Here is a 14,945-nt window from a genome sequence, read left to right on the forward strand (position 1 = left end):
CATTGTTGGGAAGAGAGGCCCCTTGGTCTTGCAAACTTTATATGCCCCATTCAGGGAAATGCCAGGGCGAAGAAGTAGGAGTGGGTGGGCAGGGGAGCAGGGTGGAGGGAGGGTATAGGGGACATTTGGGATAGCATTTGAAATGTAAATGAAGAAAATATCTAATAAAATAAGTTAAAAAAAAAAGAAAAGCAAGCTAGCTAGCATACATGGGGAAGCTGCAGTCTACCTGAGTGAGCACATCTAAGTCTGCTGTCATCGTTCACAGACTTCAGCCTCTTCTGCCTTTCATCATGAGCCCAACATCAACAACACTTCATAGAGCTTCTAGCTCTTCAGTGTTCAATAGGGAATTCAATTTCCATCTTCTTGGTCTGAATAGCTATGGATTTCCCTGCCTTTTCAGTATACATACAGCTGCTGTTGGATGATCCACTCCTATTTTGTAAGTCAATCCAATCAACCTCTTTGTACACATGAAAAACTTGCTTTTATAAAAACAAACAAACAAACAACAAAACCCCCCCCCAGTGACTTGGATTCTGGTGAATAAGATAATTGTCTCTACTAGTACTGTAGTAGTACACAAAAGATTATTCCTTAGGTTCTGATTATAAAGTATAATGTATGTTATGTATCATATATAGAACACTAGTGGCAAGTCACAAGGACATAAAGAAAGTGACTTGTTAGTGGCTGTTGGGAAGATCATATATGGCTAAGAACTTCAGATGGAGCAAGAATTCAGCTTATATGCACTCACCTCATCTCTGCTCCTTGCCAGCTATAGCTATGATATTAGCAGTGAACTTTCATCACATGCATTGAGTCAGCTTGGATTCCACACCTTCCTTTGCTATGGTGGATAGATACCTCTTGATACTGTGAGCTAAAATAGATCTAAACTTCATTTGTTAGGTATTTTTGATCATAGGACCATAAAAGTAAAGAACATGATGATGAAAAGAAGGATTCTGACAGGAGACAAAACTTAAGATTTTGGGGGTGTATTTCTGAAACAGACTTATGTGCCATGCTGCAGTACTGTGTTCTATGATGAGAAGAGGAAATGTATATTCTAGGAAATGGAGAAACAAACTTGCTGTTGTTTCTGAATAATTAAAGGTTGATAAGAAGAGAAGTAGACATTTGGAATCTAGCTAGGAAGCTGTGGAAATTACCTGAGCAAATTTTGTACATAATTGTATTTCTGAGTCTTTGCCCTTGGGAAGGGCATATCCTAAGTGAACATAATTATATCTAACATTGTGAGAAAGAAGTTTCCTTCTGCCTAAAAAAATCAATTGTGTGTCACCCCACGTGTTAGAGAGTGCTGTTGTAATTGGTAAGATTAAGTGGATAGCTAAAGCCAAAATATGAAGTTCTAATGCAAGGTGCTCTGGATCTAAGCACATCATCCAATGTGTATATCTGGGCATTTCAAAAGGCATGTGCGAGGAAGGCAGGGGATGGAAGAGATGATTTCAATGGAAAAGTTGTTTTCAACATGGGAGAAAATATACCTATACCTGAAGGGAGAAAAATGATTTAACAAATACAAAGAAACAAATATAGGAGCAACCTATGTCAGGAATTAAAAGTGGAGGGCTTGGATTATATGCATAAGGAGGCTGCATAGATGTATTTTATATCACAATGAAGTATCATTTCTAGCCCATCCATAGCTGCTGTCTTACTTCAGATACTTAACAGTGCACTTTATTTTTTCTTTCAACTCTAAATCTTCTTTCCCATCAGATGCATGCTTTCTACATTCAAACAAAGCATAGTTATTTGTGTTTGAATTTTTTATAAAGTAATATAGTTATTTTGTATGTGTGTAACTTTAATTAAGGTGAACGGCATTGCATTGCATAACATATTTAACCCTGCCTGTCTATTTCAGTTTTTGTCAGGAATGTACAATTCTGGATTGAAGGTTCCATGTGATGCTGGATGTGGCCAACACAAAATCACAAATTACCTACAACATTGTAACATTATGAGTTTTTGTTTTCGTTTCAATTGCTTGTGACTCTGTTGTGTGGGTCTTAAGTCTGAACTTTGTAGATGACAATGCCTTACCTAAATTTCAAAAAGACTGAATAGTGTCTAAGCAATTCTTTTATTATTCAGAGAACTATGAAAATTTCTAATTTCCTGCTTGCAAACTACATTCTATTGTATGGTATGAATTAAAAACTATTCAAATCTTTCCGCTCTCAATGATGGACACAAGGGTTTCCTCCACAGTAATACTGAAGGTAACATACTTCTTTGAATGTTGAATTCTCAGATGGAAACCCCTGAAATAAATTCTGCTTCTATTTATTTGGGTTTGAATCCCATCCTGGATTTCAATTCTCTGTGTATCCAAGGATGTCCTTAAACTTCTGATCCTCCTGACCCCAGTTCCTGAGTAATTGGATTGTAGGTATGTGTCACCACAATGATTAGTGAAGTGCAGGGATCAAACTCACCTCAGCAATAGGTTGTCCAGTGACAAACAGTAAGCCAGTAAGCTCTGAAAACATATACACAAGCAACAGTATAAAGACTGAACAGTTTATACTTTCTCTCTCTCTCTCTCTCTCTCTCTCTCTCTCTCTCTCTCTCTCTCTCTGTCTCTCTCTCTATGTAATACATACATACATGTACATGTATACACACATACATGTACATGCTATAATAATTAGTGAAAAATGAGGCCATGCATGTGAAGGAGAGTGGGTGTTTTCTAAATTTGCCAGGCCCTGGTGCTCATTCTCTGACTAGCTTTATTTCCTGCCCCCCCCCCACCATACACCAACTACCACATTATACGAGGACATCTTCTCAGGAGGCCTCCCCAGCCTGGGCTATGGAAGTCAGCTTTAAAGTGTGGTGCTATGCTTCCCGTGTGTGAAACTTGACGCACTGCAGAAACAGTTCTGTCTTAGCTTCCCACTCCTAGCACCATCACAGGCAACAAGGATGGTCTGACTTCCACCCTCTTCCCTGGTCCTGCAAGGCACATGGTGAAGGGCCTAGGACTCTGTAGTCCAGGGCAATGTTTTCTGAGTACAACTCCTTTCCCCAATGAGAACCCACAGAAACACACTCCAGGGCTCATTACTTTTGACCACATTTACTAGCCACCGAGGCAGAGCTGTCCTCTGCATCCTGGGGACGATGTTCACACAATAATATGAAGATTAACCCAGACAGGAATGGTGCTAACTTGCTAAACCTACCCCACACAGCCAAAGGCCCAAGAGTCAATCCTTTCGAGACTGGGCAAAATGGATGCTGATTCTAAGCAGATAGACTGAGACCTGGAGAACGGACCCTTCCGCTGTGAATGTGACTGTGCATTGTGGTGGACTTTGCATAGAAGATTGGGACAGTGAGTGGGAAGAAGTATACAAAACTAGGAATGGCAAGCCGCTCTGCAGCCTGTAGGCCAAGCTCTGCTCTGGACCAAGGGGCCTAACACAGGTGAATTTGCCTGGTTGTCAGTCTTAAACAAGCACGGCAGACCAAATGTCTCAGGCCTGGGCAGGCACCGAGCCTCTGGAGGCTTTCCCCGGGACAGTGTCTTTGGGATAAAGCAGAGATGCAAGGCTCTTTGGGTCCATGTGGTTGCTTACTTCCCCCATTGCTACCATTTAAGATTCCTAAGCAACCCTAGAAATCCCTGATTCTGGAAGGCAACCTCTGAAATCGTGCCTGTGTCTCATTCACATCAGCCACTCAGCTGCTCATGGACCAAATCCCTGCCTGTGGTTGGTGGAAGTTCTTTCAAGGCTAAGCCCTCTACATAATTTACATTACTTTGATTATTGGAAGGCCGTAGCCTTTCTTGTTATACTATCCCACTGTGGAGTTTTCTCTTTTTTGAAATATTTGTTCCTTACTTATGTATGATTTTTTTATGCTATTGGGATTTCTGTTTTTCTAATTAATTTTTAAAAATTCCCATCAGATGCTCGCTATAAATACCTTGTTGGTTTTGTATATTGCAAATACCTTACCCTTTCTCCTGTTAATTTTAGATGTAATGTTTCTGTGAAACAGAAATCTTTATTTTTAATGTACGCATGCTGGAAGAGGTCAATAAACACTATAATTTTAGGTTTTGAATGTGGGAACACAAAGCTAAGCTCTTAGTTTACAGTATGTAGGGATGTTGTTATAATTTGTTTCTGATATCCCATAGCCTATTTCTCTCTTTGCCTGTTACAGGATCAGTGGTTTTACTGACCTCTCCCTCAAAATCTGTGGGTTATCTATCTTAATATCATCTAAATGTATTCCATTTCTACTGTTTGCAGTTGAGAGGATATTGACTCATATAACAAAGAATCTGAAGCATTCTCAGATACTTAAACTATGTGATACATGCTTTTCCCATTCCCTGTTTTCATTTAGACAGGGTTTTAATGCATTTCAGCCTGATCTCAAACTCATCAGGTAGCTAAAGGAAGCTTGCCTTGAACTACTGATCCTTCAGTCACGTCACATGTGAGTAGTGAATTCTAGGCATGTGCCCCTTACTTAACTCTATACATGGCTTTGCAATCCACACATTCCTTAACATCCAAGCAGTTCTTCTTACAATTTCTTCAACTAAAAAAAGGAGCAAAACTGTCTTTTTTAGGAAAAGCTTGTATTATTGATGTATAAATGAATCTCACACACGAAGTTCTTAAAGTTGGTCTTAGTATAAGTATAAATACTCATAAAACCAAGGTTAGTTTGTAGTAAGTATAATGAACTTTATTGTAAATGGTGGGTCTGAAAAGAAAATTACATAGGTCTCTTTATAGAGAATCGTGAATAACTAGATTATTAATTAATTTATGTATTTATGTGATCTATTAGTCTGCATTTCCTTGCCCATTAGCTGCATTATTTTATATATGGATAAAACTCAACAGTAGGTATATCTTCCCAGCACAAGCTTTGTGTCCTATCAGGGGCCAATTCTATCTTTAAAAACGGGCTGTGAATTACTAAATAATGTCAAAAATGTGCTAAAGGGGCCATGCATTACTAAGTAATGTCAAAAAATGTGATAGATCTAGAGATTAAGAGGGACTTTTATGTTGCGAGTTCTTAAGAATTATGCTTTTTACTTATTTTTATAAAGTTTTCTATGGTAATTGAAATACATTCAGATCCTAAAATAGTCGTCCTGGAGGATAGCGATGGTTACAACTCTGCTGAGGGTGACTCTAGTTTCTGCTGCATTACAGGATTGAGGCTTTGGGGTCAGCATGAGTGAGACATCCTTTCCTCTTTTGTCCTAGTGCTTTGTGACTCACACACTTTGAATTGTGAAGTTTATGTAGGAATAAACTCTATGCTTCGTTGGCAATGGCATCAGAGTACTTATAGAAAGGTGGCCCATGACCATCACAAAGGGAATGCTGTCTTAGCCTAAAGAATAACATGGAAAAAAGAGTGGTTTTGTAGACAGCTATAATTTCAGGTAAGGGTCTTGCTAGGCTGAACTGATTTGAATGGAGGTATGGTAGACATTTATAATATGAATCACTCAGAATTTATGTCCACTTATATTTTATACAACGGTGTTCATGTATGATTTACAAAAGAATCAGGCAACTCGTTTAGAACCAATGAACAGTTTCTGGGCAAGTCATTGTGTGGAATCAGTGACTTTTAGTCATTTATTCGCTTAGCAGAAATATGCTCAATTTCTACATTAAAACCAGCTTGCAAGTAGCAGACATATAAGGACTATAAAATACATTCCTTAACCTCAGGGGGTTTATAATAAACTGGGGAGACAAATAGAAAACCTAATTTTAGTTACATTGATATGAAGATTAGAATATCTAAAATAGAAAAACGGGGCTCAACTGCATCAGAATGGAAATCTGTATAGTTCTCTTTTTTCAAAAATTGTTATCAGGCTGTGGGTTTAACACAATGATTGAGTGGTTTCCTATCATATTTGAGTAACTTGGATTCAACACACACACACACACACACACACACACACACACACACACACACACACACTTCTAGTTCTTGAGTACTTGCTATGCCTAAGATAATCTGTGATTTGTGAATGACAGCTGGGTAGATGTAAGGATAACTCCAGCCCCTGACATAGCTGTAATCTTGAGACTGACAGGAGTATGAGTTGACAAGCATTAGCAGTAGTGCAATAAGGGTAATGATTGGAGGCATATAGTATGTTGCTAAATTAATTTAAAGAAACGATGAATATGAGTATAAGAAGAGATGGCTAAATTGTCCATTGAATACTGAAAAGTAGTCATGAAATAAGGTAGGAGATAGAATAGCCCTTATGAAGAGAAAGGTCTCATAGAATTGCTGGTGTTGATGAAAACCATGCCATGTTTGAAGGTACAAGTACATGTCTGAAGCGTAGCATGGGCAGAGGTGAGCTAGAGGTATGCAGAGACAGAGTCAGGGCAGAGTCAATAAGTTAGCTTTATTTTTCAGGCTGTGGAAAACCATGGAGAAGTATTCCTTAAGAAAAAGATAAATCATGTAGGCATCAGAGCAAACCGTAGACTTGGAGACAGATGGTATATCTTATCAGATGGAAGAACTGAGGGTGTGGCTAGAGGGTGCTTAGAGTCTTGAGTCTGAGAAGGAGGAAGAAGAGATGGAGGAGCAATGTAATGAGAGGAGGAAGCAGGGTGGCAGGGGAATCAAGGGAGGGGAAGGTAGTGGAAGGGAGGGGAAAGGAAGAGGTGGAAGGAAAAACCAACGCCTGGTAAAAACTTCTTAACCTGATAGATGAATCAAGGTCAGAGGAGAAGGAGGACTTATTAGGGTAGTTAGTTCTAAGAACCGAACAGATCAGAGAGACATACATCATGAAGATTTGTTCCCCTAAGGTCTTCTCCAGGGCTTTCTACTCTGTTTGGCCCCAAGATAGCACTCAAAAATGTTCTGGACCAAAAGTCAGAAAGTACTTCTGAGAGTAGATCATGAGGCAGCCATGTGAGAGATCTTACCTGTTCTACCAGGTTTTCAAATATGTCCCACATTTCATCTGCCCTTGTCTATGACTTCAGCTCCCTTTACCGCCTTCTTTACTCAGTTCTGAAACTAATTCTTCTTCATTTACATACTTTATGTCATATACCACTCATCTTCCTCATTTAAAACAGTCCTGTGGAAATTCACATTATATTTGATGGTTAGCATTGTGTTTAAAATTTGAAAACTCTTGTGCTTAAAGAATCTACGTGTTCATTGCTTTAGCTTGTAAGCCCTTAGCTTGAACAAGCTGCATCTTACCATCCTCCTTCCCTCTATCCCAGATGCCTGAAGACTATTCCTGTAATTGACTGATATTGTAAAATTTAACAGCTGTTATTGCAAGATAATCGGTCACATGAGTGACTAACTGTTCTGTTTTGTACGAAAATGCTTGCTTTCTCAAGATAACTGAGGCAACTAGAGATATGATTGTATTGCCATTGTCATTGCTGCTGCTGTTATTGGTACTATTTGTGGATGTTTCACAGAGTAAGACTATATTGAATTGACAGTTAACTAAAAGCCTCAGGACTTTCCCCATGCAGGGCTAAATCAGTTATATTGTGCTTTTATACCCATGAAGAAAATAAGCTCAGCTTTCACTGTGCTTTTGTTCTTTTGAAGGTGATAGAAAAATCTAACTTGAACTAAATTTATACCTATGGCCTTTATCAAAACACTAAACAAAAATTCAAGGGGATCCAGAGAAAGCGGTGGGGGGGGAGGGGGGAGACAGAGACAAAGACACAAAGACAGAGTCACAGGGAGATGGAGGGATGGAGAGAGAGACAGAGTAAGCAATCTGATTCTAGGGATTGGACTTCAATGGATCAACCTTCGTACTGATCTTTAGCTGGAAGTGGAGCTGCCTTCTCTTTCACCATCTGGTTATCTGGTTTTCTGGAGAAAGCATTATATAAATTCTGTAACTGGCTCAAGGTCGTCATTTCCACTTTTGGTTCTTATTGTTCTTTTTTTTTTTATTACTTATTTATTCTATTGGATGTTCTAGGGAGACAGTAGGAGATATTTACCTTTTAATTTAGAATAAGCATGCCAATGTGTACACAGAGATGGTGACCCCACCATTTCCATGTGTATTGCCTAAGTTTATTTTTACCCCAGCTCCATGGGGCCAATAGTATCTTTTTTCCTTTCTTTACATTTTTTTTTTTCTTCAGCTTACCGATAAGGAAAAGAGGTAGGTACATTTCTCTCTCACACACATTAGATGACGTCTCAAAGATGTGGGTTTAGGTCTCTTAACTAATTTTTAGAAATGACAGATGGATTATTTACTATTATGACAAACAACTCAAGCAGTCAATATTTACACAGAATCTTAAACTCTGGATGGTAGGAAAGATGATGAAAGAGGGGGAGAGTGCCCACCGCTGGGAGCATCTTTCATGTCCCATGAGTTGGATACTTCATTTAGTCTCTAGAAGGAAAGCAGGGGAAATAAGAAAATGAAGCGTTATTACCTTAGCTGGTCTCAAACTATGCACTGGTGTTTGGCAGGTTTTCCCAGTTTATTTAAAGCTCAGAGTGATTCTAGTGATAGCACGGGGTTAGCCTCCTGCTTATCTCACATAGCCTGCTCTCCAAAACAGTTTTACCATTGTTTCTGAGAAGATAAGTTAGTTGTGATTCTAAGCATGAATGCATGGAGTAGGAGTATTTTGCAGGAATCTCGCCCTTTTTTTTTTTTTTAAGGACTCAGAAACATCAGAATAGGAGGTTTCTTAGAAACAATTTTTCCTTTCTAATTAATTCAAATAATCTTGATCTTCCATGAACATTCACATATCTTACAGGCCAAATTTGTTCATTGGATATTTTCAGCAATCCAAAATACAAATTAAGATATATATAAAAAAATGCTATAATTTTTCTGGTTAAAACATTCAGAAAGGGAAAAAGAATTAAGTGAGTTAGTTTTGCCCAAGTAATTAAAAAAGGTAGAAAGGTCGTTTTCAAGCTTTCTATGCAGATGGCATGAACTCATGAACTTTGGGGAGACACATTTTGAGCTCTGTGTTTGTGTAATACTCACTTCATTTCCCATGCATATTAATCATTTGCATTTGTGAGGATTAGTTATGTAGTTTCAGCTTTCTATTAGATCATTTCTGTGTATGCTGGTTTTTTTTTTTAAATATATCCCTCTTTAAATGTTTAAAGGAAAAGAGAAGGAATATCTGTTATTTGTGGTGGGACAGCACCAGATGAATATTTTATCAGCAAGTTATAGGACCTTTTAGAAACTTATGCAACAGGTATGTGTTTATTATTCAGAACCTTCATGAAAAAAATAGATTTTTCAACTCCTGAGGTTATAGTGGTGAACATAATTTAAAATAAAACCTGAGAAAAGTAAAAGAGATTAAATAAATATTCATGAAAATGCCCTCTTCAGGAAATAGGGTCATTTGAACAGTCTATTCCATTAAAAATCGCTTTATTTCACTTAAATTGGTTACCTCGCAGGGAAATCGAGACCAAAGACATGAATTTGAAATCTCACCACCGCATTAAACAGATGGAATGTATCATTAAAAAAATCTATAACTGATCAGCTATTTTAACTGGTGTATTCATGGAGGCATCAAATATACATTTAAGTCATATCTTAAAGTTGCATAATAAGTAGTCCTTATAATTGTATACAAATAGTGATAAACTGAAAAATTATACTTCTATAGTAGTATTGATAATCTAAAACTGCTTAAAGGTAACGTACAAACAGTTGCTTATAAGAATCAATGAAATATAATTGCTAGTCAGGACACCATGAAATTGTTAACACCCTTTGATTTTTATTTATGAAAATCATTACCAATTAAACCAAATGATCTTGTCAAATGTTAATAAACTTAAAACTTTACTCTTTTAAATTGACTACTGATACCCAAGAGCACTAATCTAAAATAATTTTGGTATTTTTCACTCTAAATCATTTATAGCTAGTGCCTAAATCACCTTTCAAACCTCTGCTTATCATACTATATGAGTTCATACTTTTCTCCTTTTTTACGCCATGTCTCTTTAACTGGCACTTTTACAGTCTATACACTGATCCAAGCATTATAAGAATTATTAAAAGAATTCTAGAAAAGACAGAAGGACAAATGAGATTTTTTTCTAGCTCACTACTAGGTGTACCTTTTGAGAACTGCACATGCTAAATTCGTCCTAGCTCAGTCACACCATAATCTCTGGTCAAGTGTCATGCACGTTAGGACCTGAGCAGACCACTGGAGTGCCATACATATATCACAAAGTACCAGTATTTGTTGGTGCTGGATAACTTTGCATTACTCACCATACCCACATTCTTCATCTCCTTGAGTAGGGAGTGTGTTGGAGGGGCTCCAGAATGTCCTGTTCATCTTGTGCACAAAAATGTCCTATTTACAGACCTGCTGCTCCTAAAGTAAAGAACACAGGGCATTGCTATTTTCTCTATAGTCAGAGGTGCATATAGGATTGAATTAATCATCATCTCAGTGTCTCAATTAAGGGTCCTGCTCCAGTTTTTAGAGCTTTCCTGAAGAATTCCAGTGAAGACAAGGGAAGAATGTGGGAGTCCTGGTTGGAATATAGGCTACATGTTCTATTAAGAAGGAAGCCAAGAATTTTCAACTGAGGAATATCGAATGGCTGAGAAGTACCCGAAGAAAGGTTCAACATCCTTAGTCAGCAGGGAAATGCAAATCAAAACAACCTTGAGATTCCACCTCATACCAATCATAATGGCTAAAATAAAAAACTCAGTTGACAGCATTTGCTGGTGATGATGTGGAGAACAAGGAACACTCCTCCATTACTGGTGGGATTGTAGGCTGGTATAACCACTTTGGAAACCAGTTTGGTAGTTCCTCAGAAAATTGGAAATAATATTACCTGAGGACCCAGCAATGCCACTCCTGGGTATATAACCAAAAGATGCTCCAACATGTAATAAGGACACATTCTCCACTATGTTCATAGCAGCCTTATTTATAATAGCCAGAAGCTGGAAAGGACACAGATGTCCTTCAACAGAGGAATGGATACAGAAAATGTGGTACATTTACACAATGAAGTACTACTTAGCTATTAAAAATGATGAAATCATGAAATTCTTAGGTAAATGGCTGGAACTACAAAATATCATCCTGAGTGAGGTAAATCAGTCACAAAAAAACCACACATGGCATGTACTCACTGATATGTGGATATTAGCCCAAAGCTCCAAATACCTAAGATAAAACTCACAGATCACATGAAGCTCAAGAAGGAGGAAGACCAAAGTGTGGGTGCTTCGGTCCTTCTTAGAAGGGGAACAAAATACTCACAGGAGCAAATATGGAGATCAAGTGTAGAACAGAGACTGAAGGAAAGACCACCCAGAGACTGTCCCACCTAGGGATTCATCTCATATACAGTTACCAAACCCAGACACTATTGTGAATGCCAAGAAGTGCATGCTGAAAGGAGCCTGATATGGCTGTCTCTGGAGAGTCCCTACCAGTGCCTTACAAATACAGAGGCAGATGCTCATAGCCAACCATTGGTCTGAATGCGGGGTCCCCAATAGAGGAATTAGAGAAGGGACTGAAGGAGTTCAAGGGGTTTACAACCCATAGGAAGAACAACAATATCAACCAACCAGACCCCTTCAGAGCTCCCAGGGACTAAGCCATCAACCAAGTACACATGGCTCCAGCTGCATATGTAGCAAAAGATAGCCTTGTCAGGAATCAATGGGAGGAGAGGTCCTTGGTCAATAGATGCCACAGTGTAGGGGAATCGAGGACAGGGAAGTGGGAATAGGGGCATGGGTGGAGGAACACCTTCATAGAAGCAGTAGGTGGGGGATGGGATAGTGGGTTTCTGGGAGGAGGGAAACTGGGGAAGGGCATAACAATTGATATGTAAGTAAAGAAAATATCCAAGGAGGGGAACAAGAAAGAAAGGAAGGGAGAGAGAGAGAGAGAGAGAGAGAGAGAGAGAGAGAGAGAGAGAGAGAGAAGGAAGCCAGGCTTAGACGGTGTGTAATAATCACTTGGCATTTTTATTCATGTTTAGCATTTAAGACAGTTTAAGATGAAGACTGAGGTATAATATCTTCACTTGGAAAGCGTGCATTTTAGTCTCAATAAGAATTATGTGGGTGGCTGGAATCTCATTGGATAATGACACCTGCTGCCTGAAGTATGAGGTCATGAGTTCAAGTCCTCACACTCAAATAAATTTGGGGATGGTATCTTGCCTATAATCCTCGGACTCTGGAGCTGAAGTTATCAGCTCCTCAAGGCAAGATTGCTAGCTATATTAACTGAGTTAGTTCTAGATTCCATGGAAATAGCACTCCTCCATGTAGATGGTGAAAAATCGTCAGTAAAAGCACCCACTGGTAACTCTAGGGCTCCCTGTGAATGTGTGCACATAGGCATGTGTGTCTGTGCACTAAAAATCACATATACACATAGGCATATACAGCATATGCAAAAACATAAAGAGGAAAAAGTATAAAGAAATATATTCAAGAACTTAATAAGGTATTTCAAATAGAACTTTATTTAAAAATCAAAAACACTTATTTCAAGACTTAAAAAAAAATCAAGAAAGTGAGCCCATATCAATGGAAAATGGTAAGCAGATATTTTTGTTTTGTTAAACTTTGGACATTGTAGCTGCTGTTATTATTTTTCACTACAAAATAATGAAGTTAAAAACTAGGAAATGCAGAAGATAGCTGCATAAAACCCTACTACTTGTAAGTCAATTAAAAATATAATTTAAGAAAAGATGGCTACCCCAGCGGTGTCCAGTCTGTCCCAACAGGCGCTGAGCTTCAGTGCATCTGTGGTCAGGCCCTTTGCCAAGCATATGAGGCCCCCTGTTTAGATGTATGGCATTGAAGGTCACTGTACCACTTCTGTTTTTTTCTGCTGCATCTAAAATGAATAAGCAAGACCAAATGGAAAGGAGTTGCTGCTACTAGGACAACTCCTGAAAGAGGCCAAGGTTCTCTTAATCTTCTGAATTCTTACATTAAGCACCGCATCAAAGTGAAAACCACGAAAGGCATCACAACAAGGGAAATATTTCCCCCACTGATATCCAACCTCATCAGTGTACTAGCTGAAAATGGTCACCTAGGCAACCAGGGAGTCATCTCTGCCTTTTCTACCACAGTGAGTATTTACCCTGGAAAAATGAGTTGCACTGTGACCACGGCATCTCCTTTAGATGAAGCTGTTCTCTCTGAGCTAATGACAGGGCTTCTAGAGCATCCCAAGTCAAGGCCAAGTATTGAAATTTGAGGTTAAGACTGACCCATTAATCATGGATGAGATGGTTGCTGGAATTGCCGAGAACTGGGGAGAAGTCAGTGATATGCTTGCAAAGACCCCAGTTCAGAAGCTCAGCCAGGCCACGCGGGAGATGCTTTAAATGCTCCAACACCTATAAAAGTTCTCGTACTTGAAGCAACAACAAAATGCTTCCTGAACAGACAATAAACAAACAAACACATAAACAAACAAACAAATAGATAACATAAAAATATGTTAGAAGAGAGATATCTGGCATATCTGGATAAATCCGCTTTTAGAAGCTATGTCATATTAAATGGAAGTCCCAGTGCTAGGTGAGGGATACCTTCTTATGAGTTCTTGGACAAAGAGGTGCTAGAGCATTCCCATAAATACTGAATTTTGCCATTTCTCTTTGTTGACTACCAGAAGTCCATGATAAAACCCTATTGCTGAAGACAACATACATTTTGGTTGCAAGTTATAATCAAGTTGGACCTAAGCTGGGACCTTCCTTTTTACTGGATAGCTTCCTCTGTAGTACTGGATGTTGCTATGCAGGATGTTGTGGGAGAAATGTCACCAACCTTCTTCAATAGCTGTGAACCTGATGAACTACAGCACCAAGTACCCAATCAAGATGTGTCCATTAGTGTCCAATAGTAACATAACTAATGGTGTTACCAACCACTCTATAGTTGGTTTTGTGACTTTTGCCACAGCATAGAATTCATAAATATCCTATAATCTTGGCCCAAAGGCCCTTAATAGAAAAGTTAATAGGCTCTAGAAGGGAGAGATCTTACTGTTGCTCTTTAATGGCAATAGCATAGCACCTTCAAATTACTTATGATTATACACACAGAAAAATTGCTACTCAGACTTAGAGGAGTTTTCTTTGTAATAAATAGCATGGCTATTCAATGTATAAGGTATTATTAAGTGCTCAATCGTAAAACAATACATATATAACTGTCCTTTGGCCAAGATAATCTTGAGCAAGAGGATCTGGAAAGAACAAAAAGGTTGGAAGATAGGGAGAAGGACACCAAATGCTGTCTTCTGGGCATGACACAGACATTGCAACCATGAACTTACAGCACCTGCAATTACCTATGCTAGGACTGAAAAGGGCTGGCCTTATTGAAAGTTAAGCTTGGATCCCGGAAGGAGCTCCTTGGCTATGGATGGATTGTGGGAGGTGAGACAGGCTGTGATTGTCTTCTGTGTTTTTACCCACTGATAAACTCATCATTATTTCAAGGATTGATCTCAACCCATGGTCACGCAGTTACCTCCAGTTAAACTCCATGGGTCACAAAACAAACAAAAAGAGAATGTGAGAAGAGTTTTTGGTAGAGGAGGGGCATTGTCAGAAATGGCAAAGGGGTAAGAAAGATCGGGGGCTAAGAGTAATTAGAATGAATTTCATATGTGTATTTAATTGTGAAAGGACTAATTTAGTATTTTAAAGGGACCAGGATGCCTAAAGGGTGATAACTGTGATTGTCTCTTGGACTTCTAAGCACTTGCACATGCAGGCATGGGTGCCCCACCACACACACACACACACACACACACACACACACACACACACACACACACACACACACA

The sequence above is a fragment of the Mus pahari genome, chromosome 4, assembly GCF_900095145.1.
Source record: "Mus pahari chromosome 4, PAHARI_EIJ_v1.1, whole genome shotgun sequence".
Taxonomy (NCBI): domain Eukaryota; kingdom Metazoa; phylum Chordata; class Mammalia; order Rodentia; family Muridae; genus Mus; species Mus pahari.